Here is a 15309-nt window from a genome sequence, read left to right on the forward strand (position 1 = left end):
CAGTGCCATGTTTTCGATCCACAAAGATGTTTCCTTCTGTTCAAATGGGATTGTATACTGAGACCCACAGTCCAACATTATGCATAGAGAGATCTTACAAGGCTAAGCTCTAAATGTGATTTCCCTATGAAGTTCTCCCTCCCCTCAGTTCTATGATAAGCCTGCTGGAGGGGAGGCAGGAAGAGTGTCATAAGTAGAGGGAATTGAGGATTCAAGGAGTTCAATGCCCTGAGAATCAGGCCTCAGATGAAGATGATGCAGAGAACCTTGATGAGACCTGATAAATTAGGGTCATATAGAAAGGAAGGACCTTGTCTATCAGGGAAGTAAAAATGAGCATAAATATAGAGGAAGGAGAGGGTGTGTGATTTGAAAAAGTAGAGGTAAGTGGTAGCAGAGGGGATACAAATTGAAACAATCGTAATGAATAAATACATAAGAAAAAGTGTGATCAAGGTGATAAATTATAAAGCTCTTAAGGACTGAGGGTTTCTTCATGAGATTGTGCCAATGTGCAGCAATGATGAACTCAGTTTTGTTTAAGGGATTTGGCACTGAGACTCTGATCATGTTCCTATGTGTATATGAACAACACAGACTTCAATTTATGTATTTAAAAAAAATAGTGTGACACATAGGTAGAAATTTGAACTTGGGAGCAATGAAAAAGGAGTGTAAAATATGTAATATGAAATTCCCAGATAATCAATAAAAATAATATATTGACAAGTTTTACAATGATACAAATTCCTCTCTCTGGAAGGCCCAGGTATAACCTTTAAACCCTAGGATGAGGCGGATTCCTCCCTGACTACTAAGTAGGACATATCTGCCATCCATCTTGGTCAACCAAGGCAACCCTGCTATAGAGGGTTGGCAACACTAGTATGTAACAGAACCAACTATCAAATACTTTATTGTCCCTCTATTATCTTTTTCCATACACTGATCTATCTCTGTTTCAGCCAAACCACTCTCACGAATTGTCTGATTTGCATCTCTTTTCCCTGCTCTTAAAGACTCAATACAACAGGGTACACTAGACCCTGCCAACATCTTGTATCCATAAGACTGTGAGTATGGGAGTAACTGCTCAGTTCAAAGTCACAACCTAGGAATTTCTTGATCCAAGACCACAGTAGAGGACCATATTGTCACTCTATATAGCTCTTTAATTCCACATCCCCTTGAAGCTTCCCTATTTAGGAAGCTGTCCATTTCAATAAACATTAAAGTTTCATTTCCTATATGACATTGTCAAAAAGGTAAACAGGAGTAAAAGTGTGTGATGTGGATAAAGAGATGAGATAAAGGCTTGCTGGGTTTCAAAAAAAAGTCACTTGTGCACAGGATCAGAGAAACTGCACACTCAGTAAAGTTTGTTTACTCCTCTCCATGGAAACCTCAGATTCTCTTAGGTGCTCATTCATTAAGAGGGAGAATGATGTCAAGAACCAGGTGAAAGCCAGTAAGAATTTCAGAAGCCATTTATTAAAAGGGCCAAGTGGACAAGAAACTTGAGAGAAAGGCTGAGCAGCCCTGCATGCCTCAATCTTGGCAGCTGAAAGTCCACAAACCAGAGATGTCAGTTCCAGCATCCACGTGTCATGTATTTCTTTTAAGTGATCATTAACAGAGTCACGTGTCTTTAACATGTGACTTTCATATCATCACAGATTCCATTACTCTTTATTAAATGCATAGATATGTCCACAGTCAGTGAATTACTTACTGTAAAAATGCTCCCTGAGTAAGGCAAAATTTTTAACAAAAAGAGTATAATTGGATCTTTGCTTATATGTTCAAAGAGACCATCAAGGATATTGCATCAGCAAGCACACATCTTATTGTAGTCCTTCTGTAAAACTAAGAGATTTTCATACTGAACCACAATCAGCAGGCAGAGAGAGGGAGACAATGAGAGACAAAGATAGAATGAGCTAGACAGACACAGAAATAGAGAGACTGAGACCAAAAGAAACAAAGATATAAAGTGACAGAGACTAAGAGACAGAGACGGCATTCTGTCTGGTCACTTTCATTGGAGGGACTTCTAGGGTAAAGGTACATAGTTTGTTATTTAATACAATGATTAAAATTCAAACAACTTCTAAGTTAAAAAGAACAGGACTGATGATCTCCTATGGGGAAAGTGTAGAATATTTCATTACATGGGAGTATTATTCAGCTAAGAAAATGACATCATGTATTTTTCAGGCAAATAGATGGAACAAGGAAAAATTCCCCTGGGTGAAGTAACTAAAATGTAGAAAGACAAACATGGTATATATTCACTTATTAGGAGGTCACCTAATAGTCAGGGAAAAATTTCCAATAGTCCATGTATTGTGAACAAACCAGACTTAAGCTAGGGTTATTGGTTGGCAGTTAATTGAGTTGTGGAGACAGAGTATCCTTTGGCATTTTTCAAGCAACCCCAAGCTGTCACAATTAAAACATGTTCTTTGCCCTCAACTGATAGATCAGGCCCATGTTCAGGCCCACAGAGATACTTCTTTCTGCATTAAATTGGATTGCATACAGATATTATTATGTAATAAGATACCTGATATTATGTAAAGTCTGATATTATGTAAAGAGATACCTTAAAACACCCAACTCTAAATGAGATTTTCCTATGAAATTCTCCCTCACCTCAAAGCTCTGAGAAACCTCCAGGAGAAGGGGCAGGAAGAGTGTCATAACTAGAGGCAATTGAGGATACAAGAATGATGTTCTGAGAATCAGAACATAGAAGATAATGCAGCTAAACTTGATGAGATCTGATAGACTAGGATCAGATAGAAGGTGGAAGAGGACTACAATAAGATGACTTGACTTTTATATTGTGTCTGTGAATTATGAGAAAGGTCCCAATTAAGTGCTTTTCATTCAAAAAGTTGCATTTGTCAGGGAGTATTTTCACAGTAAGTAATTCAGTGACTGAGGACATATCTGTGCACTTTACAAATAGTAATGGGATCTGTGACAATGTGAAACTCACATGTCAAGGACATGGGAATTTATTAATGACAACTTGAAAGAAATATGTGACACTTTTCATGAACTAAGAGTCTTGGATACAGGAACTGTAATTTCTGGGTTGTGTGCTTTCAGCTGCCCAGATTGCAGCATATAGGGCTACTAAAGCAGGCTGGCCACTTGGCCCTTTTAATAACTAGATAGTGAAACTCTTACAGGCTTTCACCTGTTTCATGACATCAATCTCACTCTAAGCCAATCAGCAACTGAGAGAATATTGAGTTTTCCATGAAGATGATTAAACAAACTTTCCTCAGTGTCCAGTATCTCTGATCCTGTGTACATGTGAATTTTTCTGTGAAACTGAACAAGCCTTTATATCATCCCTTTATCCAGGAACCTCACCTTCACTCCTGTTTACCTCTATGAAAATGTCCGGTAGGAAATGAAAGTTTAATAATTCTTTATTTAATCGACAGCTTCCTAAGTAGGGAAGCTTCAAAGTGATGTGGGATTAAGGGGATTGTGCCTGATTACAAAGTGGTCTCCTACTGTGGTATTGGATCTGAAATTCTCTACGTTGTGACTTTGAACTGAGCAATTACTCCCGTACTCACTAAATGGACCTTCACATTTTTATTGATATAATAGGCTGGTGGAATTTAGGCTTCCCTGAGGTATTGATTCTTTAAGAACAGATAAAAGAGAAGGAAATCAGATAATTTCTTGGACTGGTTTGGCTGAAACAGAGAAAGATTGCTGTCTATTAAAGGATGAATGAAGACCAAGATATTAAAAGGCAGCTGGTGATATTCCACACTAATTTTGGCAATCCTCTATTTGCATGGTTGCCTTGGCTGACCTGGCTGGATGGACAGCTGTATCCTAATCAGTGATTAATGAATATGTTTCCTAGACCTGAGGTTTACAGTTAAAATTGGGCCATCAGGACAGAGACTGGATCAGTGTTATATGTCTAGGGTACAAGAGCAGCTGTATTATATGCTGTGATCCTCCAGAATACCTTCTAAAGGTAGTGTTAATGCAAGTACTGCTTGTTTAGAGGTGCCACCTGAGCTCATGGGGTCTGACATAGCTGGATAACCACTATTTCATGGCAAGGATTCTCAACTACATAATGAGTTCCTGGAAAAAACAAAGTCAAATCCTGACCTCCTATAGTGGAATCCATATTAAAAGTCATTGTAAAAGTTTTCAACATATTATTTTTATTGATCATGTGGAAATTTCATATTACATATATTACACTCCCTTTCCATTGCTTCCAAGTTCAAATTCCTAACCATGTGTCACACATTTTTTTAAAATACATCAGTTGAAGTAATTGTTGTTTGTATACTCATTGGAATAAGATCATAGTCTTAGGGCCAAGTACCTTAAAGAAAACTGAGTTCATCATTGCTGCTGCACACTGGCATCATCCCAAGAAGAAGCCATAACTCCCAAATGAGCATGATAGTTTATCACTTTGATCACACTCTTTCTTATGTATTTATTTATTAGGATTGGTTCATTTTGTATCCCCTCTACTACACCCTTCCTCTTCTCCTTCCATGCCACCCACCCCATCCCTTTATCCCTATGCCCTTTTTTTTTAGTTCCCTGATAGGCAAGGTCCTCCTCACCCTTCTGACTCCAGAATTTCAGGTCTCATCAAGGCTCTCTGCATTGTTTTCCTCTGAGGGCTGATTTTCAGAGTATTATTCTTCTTGTGTCCTCATTTCCTTCTACTTATGACACTCTTCCTGGCTCCTCTCCTACAGGCTTATCAGAGAACTGAGTGGAGGGATAATTTCATAGGGAAATCCCATTTAGAGCTTAGTATTGTAAGGTCTCTCTCTGCATAATGTCAGAATGTGGGTCTCTGTATGAAAACACATTTGATGCAGAAGGAAGTATCTTTGTGGATCCAATAACATGGCAATGATCAATCAGTTCAAGGTAAAGAGCAGGATATTTTAATAACAACAGACTGGGTGGCTTGAAAATTTTTGTATGATGCCTTGGCCAAACAGCACAATTCACTGCCACTGAATCCCCCAGTAGAAGACTGATTTGATCAAAATTAGATGGCCTATTGGAACTATATTCTCCACTAATTAGAAGACCCTCTAAAAAGTGAATACATACCATAATTGTCTTTCTGAATTTTAGTTACTTTACCCAGGAAGATGTTTTTCTGGTTCTATATATTTGCCTGAAAACATCATTATGTCATTTTCTTAGCAAATAGTCCACTACATAAATATTCCATATTTTCCCCAAAGGAGATTGTCAGTCCTGTTCTTTAGAACTTGGAATTTGCTGGAACTTTAATCATTGTATGAAATGACAAAATATCAGGATAACTGTATTCTTTTAGCCTAGAAGTCCCTCCACCTTCTCCTACTTCCTGGTGATTTGAATTGCAATTTTTCCTTAAAGCTCATCTATTTACATTGAGGAAATGTCTGAGAAGTGTGAGGAGGTATGGCCTTGTTAGATAATATAATTCCTATTGGAGTTATATTGTAGAAGTGTGTGCTTTGAGATTGATATTCCAATGAATGTGACTAGACAGAATGGTTCTCTGTCTCTTTGTATCTGTCACATTATATATTTGTTTCTGTAGGTTTGGTCTCTGTATTTCTGAATCTGTCTCTCCAGCTCTTTCTTTCTCTGTCTCACTCAGTCTCCCTCTCTCTGCCTGCTTCAGTATGTCCAGTATGAAAAATTCTTAGATCTACTGAAGGACTACAACAATTTTCTGCTTCCTGATGTGACATTCTGTATAGTCTCTGTAAAAATATTAGCAAGGTCACAATTAAATGCTTTTGTTCAAAAATTTGTCTTTGTCAGAGAGCGTTTTCCCAGTAAGTAATTCACTGACTGAGAATATACCTGTGCATTTAATAAATAATATTGGAATTTGTGATAATATGAAAGTCACATGTCAAGGACACTGGACTTTAGTAATGACTACTTGAGAGAAATGTGTGACAGATTAACTGAATTAAGAGTCTTGGACACAAGAACTGTCATCTCTGTGTTGTGTGCTTTCAGCTGCACAGATTGAGGTATGTAGGGCTGCTCAGCCTTTCACTCAAGCAGGCTGTCCACATGGCCATTTGAATAACTGGCTCCTGAAACTCTTACTGGCTTTCACCTGATTCATTGCATCATTCTCCCTCTCGGGCAATCAACACATAACCATTTTAATATCATAATAGCATTAGGATGTCACCATGAATTTTCAAGTCATGATGCCATTGTGATGTCATAAAGTATTGTGATGTTATCATAGCAACGGATGTCCTAATATCATTGTGAAGTCTTACTGTTGTGAAGTCATAATAGCTATTTAATTTCAAAATTTCATTGTGACATCATAAAACAATCATGTCTAAGTATCATTGCATAGTCATAATAGCATTGTGATGTCATATTAACATTGTGAAATAATAATATCATTGAGATGTCATATGTATATTATGACATGTTATAATGTCATAATAGCATTGTGATGTCAAAAGACCTTTGTAATGTCATAATAGTATTGTGATTTCCTATCGTTGTGATGTGGTAATAGCATTGAGATATCATAAGAGTATTGTGAAGTCATGGGACCACTGTAAAGTTATAGTGCCATTGAGATGTCTTAATATCATTGGAAAGTCATACTGTCGTGAAATCATAATAGCATTGTAATGTCATAAGTCCAGTGTGATATATAACACAATCATGTTGTAAGAGTACTGTGATGTCATCAAGCATTGTTATGTCATAATAGAATTGTGATGTCCCTAAACCACTTGTCATAACATAACATAACATAACATAACATTGTCATAACATTGTGATGTTATAATAGTATTGTGATGTTATAATACTTTGTGATGTTTTAAATAGCATTTTTATTTCATATCATTGTATTGTCATAATAGCATTGAGATATAATAGCATTATGTCATAATAGAATTGTGATGTCATATTATCTGATGTCATAAAAGTATTTAGATGTCACACCATTGTCCTGTCATAATTTATTTTTGAAGTCATAACAGGATTGTGATGACATAATAGAATTGTGATATCATAATAGCATTGTGATGTCATTAAAAATATTGTGAAATCATAATACCACTGGGATATAATAACATTGTGATATCATAATAGCAGTGTTATGAAAAAATACTTTTGTGATGTTGTAATAGCATTGTGCTTTTATATCATGGAGATGTAGTAATAACATTGTGATGTAGTAATAGAATTCTGATGTCATAATGTCATTATGATGTCAAAATTTCATTGTGAGGCACACCACAATCATGTCGTAATAGCATTGTTATGTCAGAATAGCATTAGGATGTCATCATAAATTTTAATATTATGAGGCCACTATGATGTCATAATACCTTTGGTATGCCATCATATCATTGTGATGTCATAATTTCCTTGTGAAGTCATACGGTTGTGAGGTCATAATAGTATTTTGATGTCAAATTTACATTGTGATGTCAAACCACAATCATGTCGTAACACCATTGCAATTTCATAATAGCTATGTGATATCATGATGAATTTTGATGTCATAATGCCATTGTGATATCATAATGGCATTGTAATGTCATCATAGCATTATGGCATCATCGTAACATTGTAATGTCATACATAGCATTGTGATGTCTACATAGCATGGTGATGTCAAAATTCCTTTCTGATGTCATACTATAATCATGTCATAATAGGATTGTGATCTCATAATAACATTGTGATATCATAATAGCATTGTGAGTTCATAACACCTTTGTGAAATCTTAATCTTATGTCATCATAGCAATGAGATATCCTAATTCTATCGTGATGTAATAACACAATCATATTATAAGAACATTGCAATTATATAATACAATTGTGAAGACATATCACCATTGATATAATAGCATAATAGCATTGTGATGTCAACATAGTATTGTGATGTCATAAGACCATTGTGATGTCATGACATTTTTGAAGTCATTATAGTATTGTGATATCCTAATACTATTGTAATGTCATAATAAAATTGTGATGTCATAATATCATTTTGAAGTCCTCATATCATTGTGCTATCCTTATACTATTGTGATATCATAGTAGTATCATGATGTCATCATAGCATTGTGATGTCATCATAGCATTGTAATTTCATAATTCCATTGTGATATCAATACTCCATTGTGATGTCATACCACAATAATCCTAAAAGCATTGTGCTATCATAATAACATTGGATTGTAATAATGAATTTTGTTGTCATAATACCATTGTGATATCATAATGACTTATCGATGTCATCAGAGCATTGTGAAGTTGTAATAGCATTGTGAAGTCAAAACACAAATGTGATGTTGTTATAGCATGTGATGTCATAATGCCATTTTGAGGTTATGATAACATTGTGATATCCAAATAGCATTGAGATTTCATACCATTTTAATGTCATTGTAATACCATTGTGATGTTATAATACCTTTTTGAAGTCATGCTAAATTTGTGATGTTATAAGCCCATTGTGATGTGATAATACATTTTACATTCTTTATTTTATCATAACATTTTGTGATGTCATAATACCATTGTGATATCATAATGCTATTGTGAAGTCGTACTAGCCTATTTAGGTCTTTAAATGATAGTGATGTCGTAATACCATTTTGATGTCATCATAATATTGTAATGTCATAATAGCATAGTTATTGTGAAATCATGACACCAATATGGTAGCATAATAACATTGTGATGTCATTATAGCATTGTAGTGACATAAGAGCATTATACTGTCAACATAGCATTGCGATATCACAACAGCATATTGAGGTCATACACCCAATATGATGTTATCATAGTATTGTGATGTTATCATAGTATTGTGATGCCCTATTACCATTGTGAAGTCATCTGGTTGTGTCATAATAACATTGTGATGTCATTATAGCATTGTAACGTCATGAAACCATGTTTATTTCATAATATCATTGGGATATCATGATGAATTTCGATGTCAAAATGCAATTGTAATGTCATAATATCATTGTAATGTCACAATAGAATTGTGATGTCATAACACCATTATGATAGCATTTTGAAGTCATCATAGCATTCTGATGTTATAATAGCATTATGTTATCAAAACAACATTGTGAAATCATAATACCATTGGGATGTCATAACATTGTAATATCATAATTCATTTGTGAATTCATAATAGCACTGTGATTTCATATCATTGTCCTGTACTAATAGCATTGAGATATTATAATAGCATTTTGAAATCATAATAGCATTGTGATTGCATTTTGAAATCATAACACCATTATGATATCATAATAGTACTGTTAGTCATTATCAGTGTGATGTCATAATACCATTGAATTGTCAGAATAAAATAATTATGTCATAATGCTATTTTTGAGGTCATAATAACATTATGATATCATACTAGCCTATTTAGGTCATAATGTGATTGTGATGTCATCATAGCATTATAATATCATCATACAACTGTGATGTCATAATAGCACACTGATATCAACATAGCATTGTGATGTCATATTAGTATATGAGGGCATTGTGATATCATCATAGCATTGTGATATCATAATAGCATTGTGATATCACATCATAATAGCATTGTAATGTCATGATAGCATTGTGAATTCATAATGCCATTGGGCTGACATAATAGCATTGTGCTGTCATAATATTATTGAGATGTCATACAATTGCCAGTTCATAATAGCATTGTGATATCCATATAACATTGTGATGTCATGATAGCATTATGAAAGCATGATAACACTGTAATTTTATAATAGCGTTGTATGTTTTAATACTATTGTGATGGCATAACACCATTGTAATGCCATAATAGCATTGTGAAGTCATCATAGAATTGTGATGTCATAATACAATTGTAAAATCAAAATTCCAGTGATGATGTTATAATTCCATTGTGATGTTATACAACAATCATGTCTTAATAGCATTGGGATGTCATGATGAATTTTGATGTCATAAGCATTTTTGATGCAATAATACTTTTAATATCATTGTCTCGCCATAATACCATTGTGACATCATAATAGCATTGTGAATTTTGAGGTCATAATATGATTTTGAGATCATAATACCATTGTGATGTCATAATAGGATTTACCTGCAAATTTCATAATTTCCTTGTTTTTTATTGCTGAGTAATATGTGTGAATTGATTGCTGAGAAAATGTATAGATATACCACAATTTCTGTATCCATTTTTCAGTTGGGAGGCATCTGGATTGTTTCCAGGTTCTGTCTATTACAAATAAAGCTGCTACAAACATGGTTGTGCAAAAGTCCTTATTATGTACTTGAGCCTCTTCTTCATATATGCCTAGGAGTGGTATAACTGGATCTTGACAAAGTGCTATACCTTGTTGTCTGATAAAGAGCCAGTTGATTTCCAGAGTAGTTGTACAAGTTTACATTCCCACTAGCAATGTAGTAGGGTTCACCTTCTCCACAACCTCTCCAGCATGTGTTGTCACTTGAGTTTTGCTGTTGGGCATTCTGACAGGTGTAAGGTGAAATCTCAGGATCGTTTTGATTTGCATTTTCCTGATGGCTAATGATGTTGAACATTTCATTCAGTGTTTCTCTCCCATTCAATATTCCTGTATCAAGAATTGTCTGTTAAGCTCTGTTTCCCATTTTATTTTATTTTATTTTATTTTATTTTGTTGTATTTTATTTTATTTTATTTTTCATTAATTACACTTTACTCAGTTTGTATCCCCCCTCCCGTGGTTCTCTCCCTCCTCCCATCCCAATCCCTCCCTTCCTCCACTCTCTGCATGCAGGCCCCTCCCCAAGTACACTGATAGGGGAGGAACACTTTTCCTTCCTTCTGATCCTACTCAATTAGGTCGCATTAGCAGTAGATGCCTTGTCCTCTTCTGTGGCCTGGTAATGCTGCTTCCCCTTGAGTGGGAGGTAATTAAAGAGCACGCCAATCAGTTCATGACTTGGATTACTTGATTTGTTGTTTTTCAGCTTCTTTATTTCTTTATATGTACTTGTTATTATCCTTCTCTCACATAGAGTCTTGGTGAAGATTCTTATCCAATCTGCAAGCATTCATTTTGTTTTGATGACAATGTCCTTTGCTTTACAGGAGCTTTTCAGTTTCATGAAGTCCCATTTGCCAATTGTTGCTCTTAGAGTCTGTGCTGTTGGTGTTCTGTTCAGGAAATCGTCTCCTGTTCCAATGAGTTCAAGGTTCTTCCCCACTTTTTACTCTAACATATTTAATGTGTCTGGATTTTTGTTGAGGTCTTTGATGCACTTGGACTTTAGTTTTGTGCAGGGTGATAAGTATGGATCTATTTATATTTTCCTATATCTACACATCCAGGAAGATCAGCAACATTTGTTGAAGATGCTATCTTTTTTTTTTTCCCCATTGTATGGTTTGGCATCTTTGTCTAAACTCAGGTGTTCATAATTGTGTGGGTTTATAACTGGGTCTTCTATTAAGTTCCATTGACACACCATTCGGTTTCTATGCCAGGACCATGCAATTTTTATTATTGTTGCTCGAAAATACAACTTGAGATCAGGGATGGAGATACCTCTAGAAGATCTTTTTATTGTAGAGAGTTGTTATAACAATTCTGGCTTTCTTGTTTTTTTCCACATAAAGGTTATTTCAATGTCTGTAAAGACTTCTGCTGGTAATTTTATGGGAATTTCATTGAATGTGTAAATTGTTTTTTGTAAGATGACCATTTTTACAATGTTAATCCTGTCAAGCCATGAGCATGAGAAATCTTTCCATCTTTTGATATCTTCTAATTTTTTCTTCAGAGACTTGAATTTTTTTTTATACAAGTCTTTGACTTGCCTGGTTACAGTCATACCAGGGTACTTTATATTTTTTAACCAAATACAAGAACACTTCAAAGATATCATCCACTATAACCAAGTAGGCTGTTTACCAGGTATACAGGGGTGTTTCAATATATGGAAATCCATCAATGTGATCCACCATATTAAAAAAAAATGAAAGTAAAAAAAACATATGATAATCTCCTTAGATGCAGAAAAATCATATGATGAAATCAAACCTTTATTCATGTTTAAAGTATTGGAGAAATCAGGGATACAAGGCACATATCTAAATATAGTAAAGGCAATATACAGCAAGCCTATAGCCAACATCATACTAAACTGAGAGAAACTTTAAGGAATACCACTGAAATCAGGAACAAGGTAAGGCTGCCCAATCTCTCCATATCTCTTCAACATAGTTCTGGAAGTCCTAGAGCAATAAGAAAAAAAAAAAATAAGAAAATAAAAAAAAGGAGATCAAGGGGAAACAACTTGGAAAGAAAGAATTCAAAGTATCACTATCTGCAGATTATATGATATTTTACCTGAGTGACCCCCAAAATTCTACCACAGAATTCCTTCAGCTGATAAACACTTTCAGCAAAGTGGCTAGATAAAAAATTATCTCAAAAAAATCAGTAGGCCTCCTGTATAAAAAGACCAAATGGCCGAGAAAGAAATTATTGAAACAAAAGTAATTATATTATCTAACAAGGCCATACCTTCTAACCCTAACCACACATTTCCTCACTGGCGACCCCACATTTAAATAGATGTGCTTGGAGGGGACATTGCAATTCAAATCACCAGCAAGTAGATGATGATGAAGGGATATCTAGGCTAAAAGAACACTGTTATCCTGAAACTTTGTCATTCAATATAATGATTAAATCCCAGCATATGCCAATGACTAAAGAACAGGATGGACAATCTCCTTTCGTGAAAATGTGGAATATTTCCACAGAGGAATATTATTCAGCTAAGAAAATGACATCATGATAATTTCAGGCAAATGGATGGAACCAAGAGTAATCATCCTGGGTGAAGTAACTAAAGTGCATAAAGACAAATAGGTATGCATTCACTTATTAGGTGTTCTTCAAATAGTGGGGGATTAAGTTTCAATAGGCTATCAATTCTCAACAAACCACTCTTCCACTAGGGGGATTGGATGACAGTTATTTCAGTAGTGGGGCCAGGGAATCCTATGGAAATTGTCAAGCAACCAAGGCTGTTGTTATTAAAATATGTTGCTCTCTGCCCTCAACTGATAGATCAGTGCCATGTTCTTATATCCACAGAGTTGCTTCCTTCTGCAATAATGGGATTGCATACAGAGAACACACAGTCTGATATTATGTAGAGAGAGACCTTAAAACACAAATCTCTAAATGGGATTTTCCTATGAAATTCTCCCTCCCGTCAGAGCTCTGGGAATCCTCTAGGAGAGGAGGGAATGAGAGTGTCTTAATTAGAAGGAATTGAGAACCCAAGGTGAACAATCCCTGAGAATCAGCCAACAGAGGAAATTGATACAGCTAGCCTTGATGATATCTGATAAGCTAGGGCAGTTAGAAGGGGGAGGACGACCTTGGACTGTAAACCCAGGAACAGGAGGATTGCTCACTAAGCACTGAGTAGGACACAGCTACCAATTCATCCAGATCAGTGAAGGTAACCCTGCTCATAGAGGTTTGGCAACACTAGTGTGGAACATCATTAGCTGTCAAAAAGCTCATTGCCCCTCAGTTCTCCTTTCACATTTCCAGATCTTTCTCTGTTTCTTCCAAATAAGTCCCAGGCATTTCATAGTTTCCTTCTCATTCCCTGCTCTTAAAGAACCAATACCCCAGGGAACTCTGGTCCCTGTAAGCCTATTTAATCAATAAGAAGCTGAAAGTACATTTATTGAGTATGCCAGTAACTGCTGAGTTCAAAGTCACAACTTAGAAAATTTCAGAACTAAGACCACAGTAGGAGACCAGTTTCTCATTCCGTATATTCTTCTTAATACCACATTACTTTGAAGCTTCCCTACATAGAAAGTTGTATAATAATGCTCATTAAAGTTTCATTTCCTACCTGACATTATCACAGAGGTAAACTGGAATAAATGTGTGGGAACTGGATAAAGGAATGAGATAAAGGCTTGTTGGGATACACAAGAAAAAGTCACATGTTCCCCTGATCAGAGATAAAATACACTGAGGAAAGTTTGTTTAATCATCTACATGGAAAACTCAAGATTCTCTCAGGTGTTGATTGGCAAAGAGAGTGAATCATGTCATGAAACAGGTGAGAGCCAGTAAGAGTTTCAAGAGCCAGTTATTTAAAGGACCAAGTAGACAGCCTTCTTGAGAGAAAGGCTCCGCAGCCCTACATGCCTCAAACTGGGCAGCTGAAAGCACACAATCTCCAGATGTCAGTTCCTGTGTCCAGGACTTTTAGTTCAGGAAAAATGTCACATATTTATTTCAAGTGTTCATTAATAGAGTCAAGTGTCCTTGAAATATGAGCTTCACATTATCACAGATTCCATTATTAATTGTTAAATGCAAAGATAAGTGCTCAGTCAGTGAATTACTTACTGTGAAAATGCTCCCTGATTAACTTGCTTATATTATTTACAGAGACCATCCAGGCTATCAAGTCAGCAAGCAGTCATCTTGTTGTAGTACTTCAGCAGAACTGAGAGCTTTTCATACTGATCTGCAGCATCCAGGCAGAGAGAGTATGATAGAGAGAGAAAGAGAAAGAGCTAGAGAGTCATATTCATGAATAGACCAAGATCAAGAGAAAAAAAAAAGATATAAAGTGACAGAGATCAAGAGACAGAGACTCCATTCTCTCTGGCCACTTTCATTGGCATATCAACCTAAAAGCACAACCTCCTATATTATAACTCCAATAGGAATTATATTATCTAACAAGACCATAACTCCTATCCCTTACCAGACATTTCCTCACTGGAGACTAAAAAAGTAAATAGATGAGCTTCAAGTGGACATTGCAATTCAAATCACCAGAAGCAGAAGAAGATGGAGGGACTTCTAGGTTAAAAAAAAAACATAGTTACCCTGTAGTTTGTCATTTAATACAATGATTAAAGTCCCAGGAACTTCATATTTCTACAGAACAGGGCTTACAATCTCCTTTGGGGAAAATGTGAAATATTTCTATGACGGGTATTATTCGGTTAAGAAAATGACATCATGATACTTTAATACAAATTATAGGAACCAGGAAATATCATCCTGGCTGAAATAACTAAAATGCCGAAAGAAAAATATGGTATATATTCACTTAGTAGAAGGTCTCCTAATAGTGGGGGATAAAGTTCCAATAGGCCATCTATCCTGACCAAACCAATCTTCCACTAGATGAATTGGGTGGCAATGAATTGGTTTGTTGGGACAG

Source organism: Meriones unguiculatus (assembly GCF_030254825.1).
Source record: "Meriones unguiculatus strain TT.TT164.6M chromosome Y unlocalized genomic scaffold, Bangor_MerUng_6.1 ChrY_unordered_Scaffold_23, whole genome shotgun sequence".
Classification (NCBI taxonomy): domain Eukaryota; kingdom Metazoa; phylum Chordata; class Mammalia; order Rodentia; family Muridae; genus Meriones; species Meriones unguiculatus.